Source organism: Marmota flaviventris, chromosome 1, assembly GCF_047511675.1.
Source record: "Marmota flaviventris isolate mMarFla1 chromosome 1, mMarFla1.hap1, whole genome shotgun sequence".
In the NCBI taxonomy this organism is placed as follows: Eukaryota; Metazoa; Chordata; class Mammalia; order Rodentia; family Sciuridae; genus Marmota; species Marmota flaviventris.
The window spans coordinates 36748780-36764033 of record NC_092498.1 but is presented as its reverse complement, the minus strand read 5'-3'; the positions used below and the strand labels follow the sequence as shown (position 1 = coordinate 36764033).

The following is a 15254-nucleotide window of genomic DNA, read 5'->3' as shown; positions in this document are numbered from 1 at the left end:
AACCAAACCAATTTTCTTCTGATAAAACAATCTGAACAGAATGGCAGTTCAGGAGATCAAGAATCCAGACATTCCCAGTGGATTACTCCCACTTGCATAGCCAAAGGTGATTGACCCAGTGGGAAAGGGAAGAGGCAATGGTTTGGCTGTGTTCCTTTAAAGGGCATAACCCAAAAGTCACATGCATGTCTTCCAGTCACATCCTATTGACTAGAACCAGGTCACATTGACAAGGCTTACAGCAAGGGAAACTAAGATAGGTAGTCTTAAACTGGGATACAATGTGCTCAGCTTAAACTTTTACTGCTCTAGATAAAGGAGAGGATAACTATTGAAGAAATGCTTTAACAGTCTTTACCAAAGCAAGTTTGTAAAAGAGTTAAAACAAGAAGAGGAAACACACTGTAGTTTAAGAATTAGGAAATAGGGACTGCAGTCTTAATTCAGCCCCTTAGTCCATGATTTGACTAAATGTGTAGGTGAGGCTTCACCTGCACTACGTTTACCATCTGTACCTGAGATTTTAGTGACTCTTCTTAACTGTCCCTGTGAAGAGGGAAAGAAAGATCCCAAAGACCTAGAGAATACCATCCTAAGCTTTTAGTAAGTCCTGTTCTTTACTCGACACTGTGACTTTGTGAGATTATCAGCCATATGTCTACCAAGACCAGGGTATAGCTGTGAACTCTGGGCTGAGGTTTGTTCAACCCTGGCACAGTTCCTAGTCAGAGGCTGAGTTACACCCCCCAGTGCATGACAGGCAAAATTCCCCACCTGCAGTGAGCAAGATGCCCCATTTTGATGCCACCACCAGCATTTTCCTTAGAGAAATTCCATTGCATGATACTAGGGATGGAAGAGAGGAAAACTACATTATTTATGCAGAAACCCAAGCTAGTGTGGCAATAAAAATAATTACCTTTCTCTCTGTGGGAATAGGCCTCCTCTCTTCATTGCAGCCCTAATTTTGAAGGGAAAGGAAGTTAATTTTAATTAACAAAAGTTAATGCTACTAATTAAATATTTCTTCTATTTTCATATATACAAATTTTCTGAAAGATATAACTAGTTCAATAGAGAGTATTAAAAAAAGCTTGTTTTGCTACATGGAGAGCGCAAATGATCACAAGAACTAAAACAAATTTGGCCAAGATGCTTAATCCATGTTTTTGAGTATATTCAGTTCCAACAGCATCCTTTTATATATAAGATTAATTTTCTTTAAATTTCAAACACCAATAGAAATCAGACAATAATTTTAGTAATAATTTTGAAACATCAGTTTTCCAAAATTGATTATTATGAGATTATCTACTTTTAGTCTCTCAGAAACTCTGAATGAAAAGTGATTTTTTTTTCTCATTAATGATCTGAGCTTTGGAGAGAGTCATATGCATAGCTCTTCTCTTACTAAACACATTGATAATAACAGTAATTTAAGCTCAATCTTAACATCTCCTACTATGAGCCAGTGTTTTCGTCAGCTTTTTTGCTGCTGTGACCAAAAGACCTGACAAGAACAATTTCAGAGGAGAAAAAGTTTATTTGAGGCTCATGGTTTCAGAGGTCTTAGTCAACAGATAGCCGACTCCATTCTTTGGGGCCTGAGTTAAGGCAGAACATCATGGAAGAAGAGTGTGGTGAAAGACATGACAATTAGGAAACAAAGAGGGAGAGACTCAACTCACTGGATACAAAAATATACCCCAAAGGCATGCCCCCCCATGACCCACATCCTCCAGCCACACCCTACTGCCTTCAGGTACCACTCAGTTATTCCCTATCAAGGGATTAATTTACTTATCAGGTTGAGGCTGTCATAACCCAATCATTTCACCTCTAAACTTTCTAGCATTGTCTCACACATGGGCTTTGGGGAGACACCTCCCATCTAAACAATAACAGCCAGGCAGAATGAGTACATATGATGCTGACAAAGATGAGTCAGGATATAAAGGGATTTCACACTTCAAATGGCAGAGCATTGCCTTATGTGCTAGTGAGTGACAAGGAGAACATTCTGCCTTGCTTGCTTATGGTGGCTGAGAGTGTAAGGAACATTTAAAACATTAACAATAGATTACCAACAATCCCGCTAAAAGAGATTGGATTATACATTAATAACAGACGTAAGATTATATAGACTTATGAAATGCATATATTAAAGAGCTAAATTATTGATTCAGTAATCAAGATGGCCTACAGATCCATATTCCCACATAACAGTAACATGACGCTGTTCTAGTCACACAGAATGAAGTACACTGCTAATATATTTTAGATTATCTAAGAGGGTGAAGAGGGAAAATAATTGGCAAACATTAAGGGGCCTAAGCATTATTCAGCATTATTTCTTAAGACCATGAAACATCTCTCCTGAGAAACTAATTTTCTATGTGAACTGTTTTTATGACTAAATTGTTCATGTAAAATAAAGCACATTGATTTGAAAAAGTCTCCTAAATTAATGTTCTTTTTAAAAATTAAGGTAGAAATTTGGAGCTTTGATGCCAAAAACTTTTTTTCACTTTTATCTTGCTTTTTTAAAAAACTTCTTTCCTTTTTGGTTTTTATTGTAGGTGTGGATTTGGGGTTAGAGTGGGGAATTAGCTGTGTTTGTTTTACCTCCAAGAGTATCTTCCATCAGTATTAGTTTCTCACAACAAAGTATCATTTCACTCCCTTGTTATTAAGTCTAATTTCTAAAAGGCTTGGTGCTTCTTCCTTCATTAAAACAGGAATAGTTATGAAGACTGAGATGGTATAAGACTAAATGATACTTGCAAAATATTTGTGTAACAGGAAGTTCTTTATACCATCAAGAGGTATCCAGGGCATGAACATGGGATAGTTCTTTCTTCCATAAACAGTGGTCCCTTTTCTTTTTGTCCAGTTTATTCATATTTAGCTTCTTAGTGTAAATAGAATTTATACAACATTCTTAGATCTGTGAATAATTCACATTTTGCTCTGTATGTGTATGTTTCTTACCCTATATCTATTCCTGGGAAAGATATTGCATGTACTTTGTGTATGTGGAGTTTAAATAAAACAATTTATGAAAAGAAAAATTTAAACTTCTTTTTCAATATCTTTACTGAGGTAAGATTCATATACTGTACAATTCAAAATTAATTGTAAAAGGCACAATTCAGTGGTTTTTAGAATGTTTGCACATATGTGAATGCATCACAGCAATTAATTTCAGAACAGTTCATTATCTCTAAAAGAAACTCCACACCCTTCAGCTCTCATTCCATACCCTCCAATATTCTAGCCCTAAAAGGTCACCAATGTGCTTTCTGTTTCTATAGATTTCCCTATTCTGGACTTTCATATGAATGGAATAATAGAATACATGGCCTTTTGTGAATGACTTCTTTCACTCAACAAAGTTTTCAGGGTTCATAAAAGTTGCAGCATATATCAATACTTTGTTCCTTTTCATGGCCAAATAACATTCTATTATATGATCATATTGCATTTTGTTTATTCATTTGCCCACTGATGGTCAGTTGGATTGTCTCAACCTTCTATTTTTGAATGCTGCTGCTGTAGATGATCACATGGACCTGGGCTTTTATTTCTCTTGAGTATAGATCTAGGAGTAGAACTGCTGGGTCACATGGCAATTCTATGTTGAATGGTTTGAGAAAGGGCCAAACTGTTTTCTGAAGTGTATGAACCATTTTCATTCTCACCAGAAGTGTGTGAGGGTCCTGATTTCTCCACATCTTCACCTGGATTTACCTTGAAACAGTACTGCTTTGCTAAGGGTGGTGGACTAGAACGAGAGAAAGGAGGGTAACACTCTGACACCATTGTGGGGATCATACCAGCGCTAGGCTGCCCACCCTCCAATTTCTTTTAAGTGAGAGAAAATAAATTTCTGTCTCATTTAATCCACTGCTATCCTGGGTCTGTTAATTGTAGCCCACTACTATTCCTAAGTCATGCAGTCTTATTAGCACATCTTGGATTGGGACACTCATAAGAAAATTTATTGAGTCTAACATGTAAGGATTACCTCCCAACCCCCGCCATTGGGAAACTTTCTTTCTCATCCTGTTGCACTCTGGAAACTGTACTTTATTTCTTTCCTAATATCAGCTTGTGTTATTCAATGACCATTCTTCTTAGAAATTAGTTTAAATTCTCACTAGCAACCTGTGGGTTCTCTGTAAGATGGAAACAATTTGATATACAAAAACCAAGTGTTGTAGATGGAGTGAATTTTTTTAAGGGACAGACAAGCACTCACTGTGATGAAGTAAAATAGCAAAACTTTATTATTTCTTCCTCAATATTTTCCTAAGTATTAGCACAAGATTAAGACTGATGAAAAGTCACTTGGCGTTTTCTCTTAAATTCTCTGAGAACTCAGGGAAATTTCGTGTCATGTTGACTAGATAGTGCTTGTATTGCATATTTGTTCACTTTTATCTTACCTTTGAAGCCATTTTTAGTATCTGTGACAGGTTGTTGGACTCATAGCCAAGATTTCTACCCTGATCTTCAGAAGGGGAAAAAAATTAAAATAGGGGCTGGAGTAGCTCAGTGGTAGAGTGCTCACCTAGCATGTGCAGGTCACTGAGTTCAAGCCTCAGTGTCACATAAAAATAAGTAAAATAAAGGTATTGTGTCCAACTACAACTAAAAAATATTAAAAAAAAAACCCTAAGTAATTTTATAAATCAGCAGCCTTTCTCGCTTCCCCCAATGTCTGTGCTCCAATTATCTGCATTTTAAGGACATGTTGCATGTTCAAGCAATCTGCTATTGGACTGACTCTCTCATAACAAATGTAAATATCTGCCTCAGAGCTAACTTTTGATATATAGAGTTTCTAATACATTTTCATATGACTGGCAAATCAGTATTCGTACGAAAAAGAACATTATAGAATTGAAAAAAGAAAAAAAGACCTTCCTGGAGGTCTTATTCCTTTCTCAATGCTTCAATTAACTGGTAAATATATTCATCAATTTATTGAGTACCCACAATGTTAGAAAAAGCCTTTCATTCGGTTAAAAAATAATAATCTCTTTCTTTTTCAACTCCATTCTATTTTGAGATTAAGTGGGTTAAAACCCTTATTAATACTCTACAGCATTCTGGGAAGTATCTTCATCTGTAAAATGGGACAATAACATTACCTACAATATTTGGTTGCTCTAAGGATTAAATGTAAACTATACAACATATTCCTGGCACACAGGGAGCAGCACCTCATATTAGCTGTGGATTTCGAATTTGTTTGCATCATTTCCCAATACCTATATTTTATTCCATCCTCCTAAATTGTTTCCATCAGTGACTGTTCAATAAACTTATTAAAAAATACATAACATAACCCAGATGGTCATTGGGGTTTCATTTCAGCACAGATGTTAAGAAACACCTGTTCCAACACTTTTTCTTCCTTAGATCTGTAAAGTATTTCAGAAAAAAAAATTATTTGGTTCTTTCCATATGACAAAGGATAAGAGAAGAAGTCCATAAGTGTAAGTAATAAGTATAAAATAAATAGGATATATGGATATTTTAAAAATATGTATACATACACAGTAATTTTTGAACACGACCTTTTTTCCTTTAAGCCAAAACTTGGTTTCCAGGTTCTGGCCTCTAACTTTCTTGACACCGAAGTCATGAAATCTCCTGTCCCCTAAAACCACCAAAATCTAATGTAGAAGCAAGTCCCACGCACTACACACCACACCGGGAGAACCCTAGGGCGTTCGTCCGCTTAGCTCCCACCTGTAGCCAGGTCATTGTGACGCAAATGCTATGGACACGTGGAACACCTGCGGGAGAGCAGAGGCGGTGACACTCAGGACAGCAGATCCGAGCAGGGGGGATACCCCAGGAGATGGGGGGGTCAAGGAAAGACCCCAGGGAGTAAAAAGAGGGAGATTTACTCCCTAACCCCCGACCCACCCCAAACAAGGTGAGATCATCGCGCCCTTCATACACCAGGTCCCGGGGTCTTGCTGAAAGGGGTTGACCCGCTGCGGTCCCCAAAAGGGGAGGAGTGGAGGGGCCGTGGCGGCGGGCGGAGAAGGGAGGGCGCCGGCTCCCCCCGGCCGCTGCGCTGCGCTGCGGCGCGCACACGGGCTCCGCCGGCTGCTATTCCGGCTGGCGGTCGCCGCTGCAGGAAGGGCCGGTTCCTGCGCTCCCCCGCCCCTTCCCTCGCCTTCTGCTGACGCTGACGTCGGATGTGGGATCTAGAGGGACACTCCGATCGCGGCCGGGAGGCTCCTGGGGGCCAGGGCTCCGAGGTACCTGCCCTCCGGGGCCGAGGCGGGGGCGCGCCGGGCGGGCTGCATGCTGCAGCGGGAAACGCCCGGCACCCGGGGTGATCGGGGGCGCCAGCCGGGGTTGCCTCCTCTGGCCTCTGCGGGCGGCGGGTGACAGGCGGGTCACTCCTGCGGCCCCTGATCTCCTTGCGGGAACCGCAGGAGCTCCTTCCCCTCCCCCGCCTGCTCTCTCTGGCCTGGGAAGGTGTGGAGGATGCGCGCACCCTGAGAGCGTGCGTCAGCCCCCGGAGAGCCGGAGCGCTCCGGCCCCATCTCGTACTGGCCCCGGCTCTGGGAGCACCTGCACCCGCACCCGCGTCAGTCCACCTCACCCTCCCGTGCCGAGCCTCGCCCTCTGAGAGACTTCGGCCCTAGGATCCCGAGGTCCTTTCTGGGCAGAGACTTGCTTCCAGGGCTGACTTGTTGACAAGTTCACCTGCCTTGGTGCCTGATGTTTGCTTTATCTCTTCGCCCTATTGCCGGTCTTTGGCAGGGGTAGCAGATGGGTACCTTTTTATAACCACTAGTGCCAGGAGGCCTGAGCCTGGTTCCTAGCGGGCGAGGTGCTTGCCAGTCTTGTACCAGTCAGGGGCAAGCGTCCCTGATGAGGCCAAGTTCCTGCAAACGCTAGCGCGCCGGTTTCCTTTGGGTGCTGCTGACTCCGCCTTTCCTGCACCGCGGCAATTACAGCTCCTGCTTCCTCTAGAAAGGAACACATCCTGTTATGTCTGCCTTTCCCTAAAGCAGCTCTTCATGAACCTTTCCCACTGTCTACTTGGAGTGCCCCAAAGCCCCTCAACTTCTCTTTGGGGGTCTTTAAAGTACGGTGTCCATAGGCTGGCGAAAGGTATTATATGGTTGGGGAAAATTAAGGTTTAGAAAGAGAATCATGTTCTGTGCTTTTAGATTGCATTTTAAAAATCAGCACCAAAGAAAGCGTTTTGTCCATGGGCCTGAGTGGCAGCCTTAGTAACTGAGAATTGGTAACTGTATAAAATTATCAGGCCCTGGAAAAATACATCACCAACTGGTTTGACAATGATGCAGAATGGAGGAAGAAAGTCATATGGCATTAATTGGCCATTTAGGCCCTATAAATTATGATTCATTGCAAACATGTCCACGTATGTACATTTCAGCAAAGTCTCTCCAGAAAAAAAAAAAAAAATCTCAAATTGTTTTCTGTGGCCCTTTGGTTTAGATCTGAAATCTGAACTGTTTGTAGAGGTGAGGAGTGAAGTTGCAAATGCTTATTAGTTTGAAATGAATGCCCCAAGACTCAAGTTTCTTACCTTCCGTTTAACACACATGCACACATTCACACACACACACACACACACACACACACACGCATACATGCACACACATTCTAACATTGCTTTTTAATAAGTTTTCAAACCAAGGATTTTAGTCTTTATTTTTGAAACACGCTTTGTAGAGAATACAATAGGACAAAATCCTTAATAGTTCAAATATCACTGTTTGCTTTTAGACAAATACTTTTTTTTTTAAATTGCAGGAGATGTTGCTTTCTAATTGTATCTTTTTAAACTATATAGGCAAACAGTTGTTTTGTTATTAATGGTGCATCTTTAGGAAACATAGCAGTTAAACTCCAGAATGCTAATTGTAGTAGTGGAGAGACCAGAGGTTAAAAGATTCACCCTAGCTCTTCTGCCCAAAGATTGTTGAATGCTAAATACACTGGTTGGTAATTGCCTGAGTGGTTTATTTTATAGACATTTTCTGTCTTTTTCATACACTTGAGTACTGACAGTGTTCTCTGAGCATCTTTATTGCTGTGCCCCTCTCTCCACATCAACCTTATGGGAAATAGCAGAAAATTTTGTTACTCTAAAAACACCCTCGAACATTGCTGCATTTTCAAGGTATTTGACTAAATAGAACATCTTTCAAATGTAAGCAGTTTTATCAGAAGTAGACAGGTGTATCAACTGTGATAGGAGGTAATGCAAACCTGGGTTTGGTGTGAACTCTACGATTACAGAAATCTTATATAAGAGAGGGTGGGGAAGTTGATAAACCACAAGAATCAGGAAGAATTTTTCCTTTAGCATGGTTGAACTTGGAAGCTAGAAGCCTGAGAGAATGTAATAGCACTTATTATAACCTTACTGGTCACTATTGTCCTTTTAATTCCATCTGCAATACTAGATTTAGAGGACCTGTGGTCAAGGATGGTATTGAAATGTTTGGGTAGCATTACTAATTAATGAGCCTTATCCCCACCTCACCTCCATACAGAATCTGCCTCAGCTGAGCCTTAAACCCAAGAACTGATAGAGGAGAAACATTTTCCCTCCATATTTTCTAGGCTCTCAAGCAATTATGTTTTTATATTATAGTCTTATCTAGCACCATGAAGTAGTACAGAGAACATACAGTCTTTGCGTGCCAATTGGAGCAGGATTGGAACCTCAGTTACAGCATCTAACTAGCCATGTGGCTTTCAGCAAGTTACTTAAGCTCTCTAAATCACTATTTTCTTATCTATAGAACAAGAATATATACCTTTTGGAATTAGGGTGACTATTAGGCATTATATGTGTACATATATATGTGTATATACACACATATACAATATATGCAATATATATATATAACACTGTATATGTATATAACATGTATGTATATGTGTGTGTGTGTGTGTATATATATATATATACTTTGCATAGTAAATAAGACTCAAATAATATGTGGTTTGTGGATCAGCAGCAAGCTTTCTCTGGGAGCATATTAAAAATGCAGAATCTTGGTCTGTTCAACCCTTCCCTTCAGACCCACTGAATTCAAATCTACATTTTAATAAGATTCCCATGTGAAAATGTTGCCATTTTCACAAGATATTTCTCAAGTTTAGTGTTCAAAGAGTCATTTGAGGACTTAATGTGGATTCTTAGCCTGGCTTCCCCATCTACCCTTAACATCTCAAGTAGTTATGTTGCTCAAGATCTTCTCTCTCTTATTTGAGAAATACTGCACCGAACTATCCAGCACAGTGCTCCAAATTGTGCATCTTTTCTCCTCTTTGACAAGCATTTTGACAGACATGATTTGGTACACAATTCCCTTCGAGTTAAGCAGGTACTACAGTTTTACCTATATGATAAGAAAATTAAGATTATAGGCATGATTTGCCTTGGACAATGCATGTGGTAAGAGTGCCTTGGAACCCCTGTAAATCCTAGTTGACCATGATTTCACTATTCCAGAATCCAGATTAACTTGGGTTTTGTTGTTTTTGTTGTTGTTTATTTTGGGTCTGTAAGTAATTTTCACAAATGCCAATGAATCTCTGGAGGTAAGGGATGACTGTACATGATAGAGCACTTTGTGCATACTTTTAATACAAAGCCTTCTTTCCATATGACTGTAGCCAAATTACTTAAGATAACTGATTTTGAGCTTCATTATAAAAAGGGAATGGTGTCAACATGGCAATGTTGTGAAGATAAGAAGTGGTATGGGTGAACATATACCTCAGTGTCTGAGAAGTGGCCATTCCCTGATTATTGTTAACTACTGTCCCTTTGTAAACCTGGTGAGAAACAATGAGTTCACAAAAAAGCTGAGAAAAGGATGTCCTACATTGCATTGCACATGATGAGAATACTGTCTCCCCGCCCCCCCCCCCCCCCCCAGTTAAGGCAGGTGACATCATTCATGAGGCCTTTGACCAAATCAGAGAATTGGGTCATTTGCTCAGTGTTCAATAAATATTTGTTGTATACATACCATGTACCATGCACTGTGCTAAATGCTGGGAATCTCAACACCAGACCCATATCCTACCATGATCTGGAGGAAATTGCATCCTAGTAAAGGAGAAAGCGGAGCCAGATGACAATTACCATTCAGCAAAAGCAGTGAGGGAATCAAGAGAGGCACAAGGAGTGATGAAACTCATGGAACAGGTACTCCATCCAGGCAGAAGAAAGGGAAGAGGAAACCTGAGAGGGGTCATGAAGGAAGTTACCCTTGAATGTTGGGGGACCAATAGGAATTCAGCAGGTGGATAGGACTGAGGATAGTGGGAGAGTCTAAACAGAAAATCCATGTACAAAAGGCACAGAGGTAAGGGAGAGAATGCTGGCAGATAGTCCTTTTTCTGGACCCTGATATGCATGTTTGTCCTCTATTTGCTGAATGGCCCTGAATAAGTTTGATCATCTGTGAGCTGAGAGGATTAAATGCATTAATCAGTGTAAACACAGAACAGATTTCAATTATGTGCAGGATAGTTATGGAGGTGGAGGTATCAGTAGAAAATAGAGGACTGATATTAAAAGGGCATTAGAATTAGAGATCATTGCAGGGGTCAAGTTTAGAACAAATTTAGCAGAAAATACATGAAATTAAACAAGGATGATTGAAAAAGACAACTGAATATAATACAGTACTGTGGAGTGGAAAATACAAAGTCTATGTGTTCAGAGATAGATAACTGAATAAATAGATTAAAATGTTTAATTGTGACTCCTGAGAGTCCAAAGCAGAATGGTCCTCTACTTCTAGGTGGTAAGAGTATTATACCAGGAGCAACTCTAAAGTGCTTTAACTACTTTTCAAGAACAGCATATCAAAATCCTTTCCATTATTATCATCACTACCATTATTACCATCACTTACTCCCAATTCTGTATTCACAGAATAGGGCATGGGCACCAGTGTCTGAAATTATAGTACTTAGAGGAAGTCCAGCTTTCTGCTTGATGTTTCCAGGATAGGGCACCCTTAATCAGAGAGCAAGGTGCTACCTTTGATAAATGGTGCCTCTATCTCTTTATGTCCATCAGCAATTGCAGTTTTTTTGTGCATGGTAGCACCATGGTGGCAGCAGACTTGGGACTAACACAGCACCTGAGTCTGTGATTCGGTGAGATTGTTTTATAGAAACACCCCTTTAACCCAATTCCTTTCATCCAGGAGTAGAATAGAGTAGTTAAAAACAGGAGCACAGGGATTGAAAGCAGACTTGAGTTTAATAGTTCTTGACTTTGGGCAGATTGCTTCATCTTTCTAAGTTTTTCTTTTTCTTTTTCTTTTTTTGTCACTTGTAAAGTGGGCCACTATCCCCTCAATAGTGTTGTGGAAATGAAATATTCGTGTTAAGTGCTTTACTCATGTAAAGCCTCAGTAAATGGTAGCCCACACGCATAGACCCTTATGCAGCATGTGTTTACTAAATTCTTACTATGATTCAGGTGTTGTGCTTGCTGTTAAAGAGGTGAAGGATGAACTTTAAGGATCCCTGCTCTTAAAGGACCTATGATGTCCAACAAGATGTGGATGTAATAAGCCCATTGCAGGAGGGTCACAGAAGGGAAGTGGTACACCCAGCATGGTGTAGTCAATTCTCCAGGGGAAGACCCCTGGCAGAGAAGGGACAGAGGGCCCATACTGGGTTGAGAAGGCTTCACTGAGGAGGTGATATTTAGGGAGAGTCTTGAAGAAAGTTGTAAATTGGTCCACTGGACAGAAAAGGGGAGGGCTTTCCAAGTGGAAAAAATTCTCTCAAAGCCATGAAATAGAAGAGTTTATTCAGGGAAGCTCTAGCTGTCTGCAATGACTGGAAGGAACAGATCCTTGTGAGGTAGAGTAAAACAGGAAGAAAAGAACCAGAATATGAGATAGCTTGGGTTTTTTGCCAAGAAATTCAGAATTTCTCTAGTGGCAAGAGAAAGCAATTAAAGCATTTGGAGTTGGAAAGCAGTGTGATTAGATTTGCATTTCACAGTAATATTGCAAACTTAGTATAAAAGATTGGAGTGGGCAGATACAGGGATAGTATTGCCTTGAAGGTCTAGACTAAGGCCTCCCTGTGAAAACAAAAAGAAGAGGAACTTCATTACTTTTAGGAGGAAGGATGCAGAGGACTGGCTGCAAGAGATGAGAGAGAAATCAAGTTCTCTACTTAGGCATTCAGTGGATTTAGTGGTAGCAGTTAACATAGGGGTTACCAGAAGAATGACTCCAAGGTGGAGATGGGAAGAGAGTAGTTAATTTTAGATGTGCCAAATTTGAAGTGCCTGTGGAATATCCAGGTGAAGATTATAGTCAAGAGATGGAGAGTTGGATGTGGTCCTCTGGAGAGGTGTTTAATTTTGGAAGATATTGGCATATAGCTGTAGTTGAAGTGTGGAAGGGTACAAAGCACCTAGAAAGAGCAAGTAAAGTGTCTTAAAAGGAAGCCAAGACTGAAACCTTATGGATCACGGATATATGCAACGTAGATGCAGAGGAAGACAAACTAACAATGAAAATCAAATTTTAGAGAGTGTTTCTTGAGAAATCAAGGAAGGGGGAGATTTTGAGAATGGAAGAAAACATAGTCAAAGGTCAAGTGAGATGAGGATTGAGTTTGACCTATAGTGAAAGACTGTCTCCGGTATGGTGGAGAAAGGAACTAGACTTTGAACAACTCTGACTGTGAAGAAAAGGAGGAAGGTGGTAACCAGAGGGGAAAAGAGGTCAACAAATGTGTGCTGAGGTCAGAAATCAGGGGAGACCGATGGACTTGAAACAGGATTAATAGATGGCCTACCTTGGGGAAGGGCAAGAGGATGGGCCTTGTTCTTCCCAGAGAGAAGAAAGGGAAAGTCAGTGGCCCTGGTGCTGGATAGTTCCAAAGATGTGAGCAGTGGTGACCCAGGATCAGAAGCTTTGAAAGAAGGTGCCCAGCACAGTGCTCAAGCAATGGATTCCAGAATGTGTAAAAATTCCTTCATCCATCTGAAGAACGTTATTCCACCGGCTGCTCCCTAAAGACCAGGAGTTAAGGGTCTTCTCATCAGTACTGTCTGCTCTGTGCTGTTCTCCACAACACTGACATCATTTTGAAGAATGCCCACTTTCTGCTTCTTTCTTCTTGCTTTTCTCTTTGCTATCTTGACCTGGAGCTTGGTGCCTTCATGCAACTTCCTGCTTATTCTACCTAGGCCTGCCCTACCTGGCATATACCCAGTGACTCCTGTCTTTCCTGATCCTCATCGAAACAATCTTTTGCCTTATAAGCACTGGGCTTTACTATTTAATCTGATAAACTAATTCTGTGAGAAAGTAGAGAGAACCTGGAGAAAGGAACCTTTATTAGTTCTTAAATAACACCAACTAGATGGCCCAACAGAGGCAAGGGTGACTCTGATAGCTGGGGGTATATGGAGAGTTTTTCATTTCTATCTGCTTCTCTTTGCTGCTGACTTGTCTTCCTGCTTTCCTGCCTGGAAATTATCCTTCATTCCTTGCTAGGAAGCCAGCCCAAATTCAAACATGTTTTTCTTGCCATGACTTAACCAAAGAAAGTGCTAGAATTCAAGCCATTTCCAGAGAAAGGAGCCATGGTGGTTTGTTTACAGGACTGGCTCACAGCATTGACATTTTGTAAACCACACACTGGTGTCTGTTTATTTCAGTAATTTAAGACTAATGAAATGAGGTCTATTCAGTGCTTTTGGAAATCTCCTTGAATCTTGATCCTTAGTTCCCTGATCCATGAAAAGAGGAGGTTGATCTCTAAATTTTCTCCTAGGTCTCAGCTAGGAGGTCCCACAGACTTGTAAAAAATAGCTTGACCATCTCTTTAAGGGGCTTTAAATTATGAATTTAGCCTTAAAGAAAGAACAGTATCTCCCTAATTACCTCTGATTGCTGACATTATGCTTGCATGCAATTTTACAAAATCATGGCCCCTACATTCATATTCTTCCTCCTCACTACATGATTAGTAGCTATTCTATTTATATATGAAGTATCTGTATTTCATCTACAAATATATGTGTATACTTTATATTTGTGGCTTCTGATGCTCTTATAGTAATACATACACTACAATTATCATTCATATGAATCTGATGTGAAGAAAAAAACAATACATTTTGCTCATAGATTTCTACCTTTCTGGAATAACTTATTTTGAAAATATGAAGTGTAACTATTTTGTGTATATATATATATATGAATATATATAAATATATACACACACATATATGTATAATTTTATGTTTTTAGTGGCATCTCTGGCAGAATAATAAGCAGATATTTGGCAGAAAACTGAGTAAAGAAACTGTATCCAGTACAGAATATCTGTGACCCAAGTTGTAGAATTAATTAATTGCTTATTTGCCTAATGCCACACACCAAGACTGTCCAACAAAAATATAATGGCAGATATATATATATAGATAGATAGATAGATAGATAGATAGATATAGATATAGATATAGATATAGATATAGATATAGATATATATAGTATTCTGGTTGTAGTAAAATATTTTTAGTTCAAGTATAAAAACAAGACAGGTGAAATTAACTTGATAATATATTGTATTTAGCTCACTATATCAAAAATATTATTTCAACATAAAATAGAAAAGGAACTATAAAATACATACATATATAGTGTATAATATGTATAATGTTTGTATACATGTATTCTATAATATACATTTATATGTTATACTTACACATAAATATAATATAAATGTAGTTATAAAATTTAAATATAAATATATCAATGAGATAGAAATAATCTATGTAAGTACAAATAAATGTAAAATATAGATTTATTAATGAGATCTTTTGTTTTGTTTTGGTTGCTGTCTTTGGAATCTACTGAGTTTAACATATTGAGCACATCTAAATTCAGATTAGCCGTATTTCAAGTGCTCACTAGCCACATGTGACTAGCAGCTGCTATATTGGATAGCATAGTCTTACAGGGTAAAATTCATTTCTCTCACATTATATTTACGTTAAAAAATTTCATACTTGGTATCATTTTTTTAAAGTAACATAAGAACCTTCCAAGTTTCATAATTGGATCCCAATCAAAATGTAATTTAAGGATAACATTTAGTTCTATCATTTTAATAATGTTCTATGCTGACAGTTGAAGGGGATAGTATTTTCTCCCGGAAGTTGATTGAGACCTTGT

The 15254-nt window shown here is 39.4% G+C and overlaps 1 protein-coding gene across 5 annotated transcripts in view; it reads left to right on the top strand.

Annotated features, from left to right (window-relative positions):
• The first annotated feature begins 6188 nt into the window (after window positions 1-6188).
• Ica1 (islet cell autoantigen 1) overlaps window positions 6189-15254 on the top strand; it is a 144960-nt gene continuing 135894 nt past the window's right edge. For 2 of the 5 annotated variants that reach the window (XM_071612628.1, XM_071612624.1), the window contains exon 1: window positions 6189-6281. The gene's annotated coding sequence lies outside the window, so the exon portion shown is untranslated. The remainder of the gene's footprint in view (window positions 6282-15254) is intronic. The other 3 variants (XM_071612615.1, XM_027952794.2, XM_071612630.1) reach the window with 2 other exon arrangements.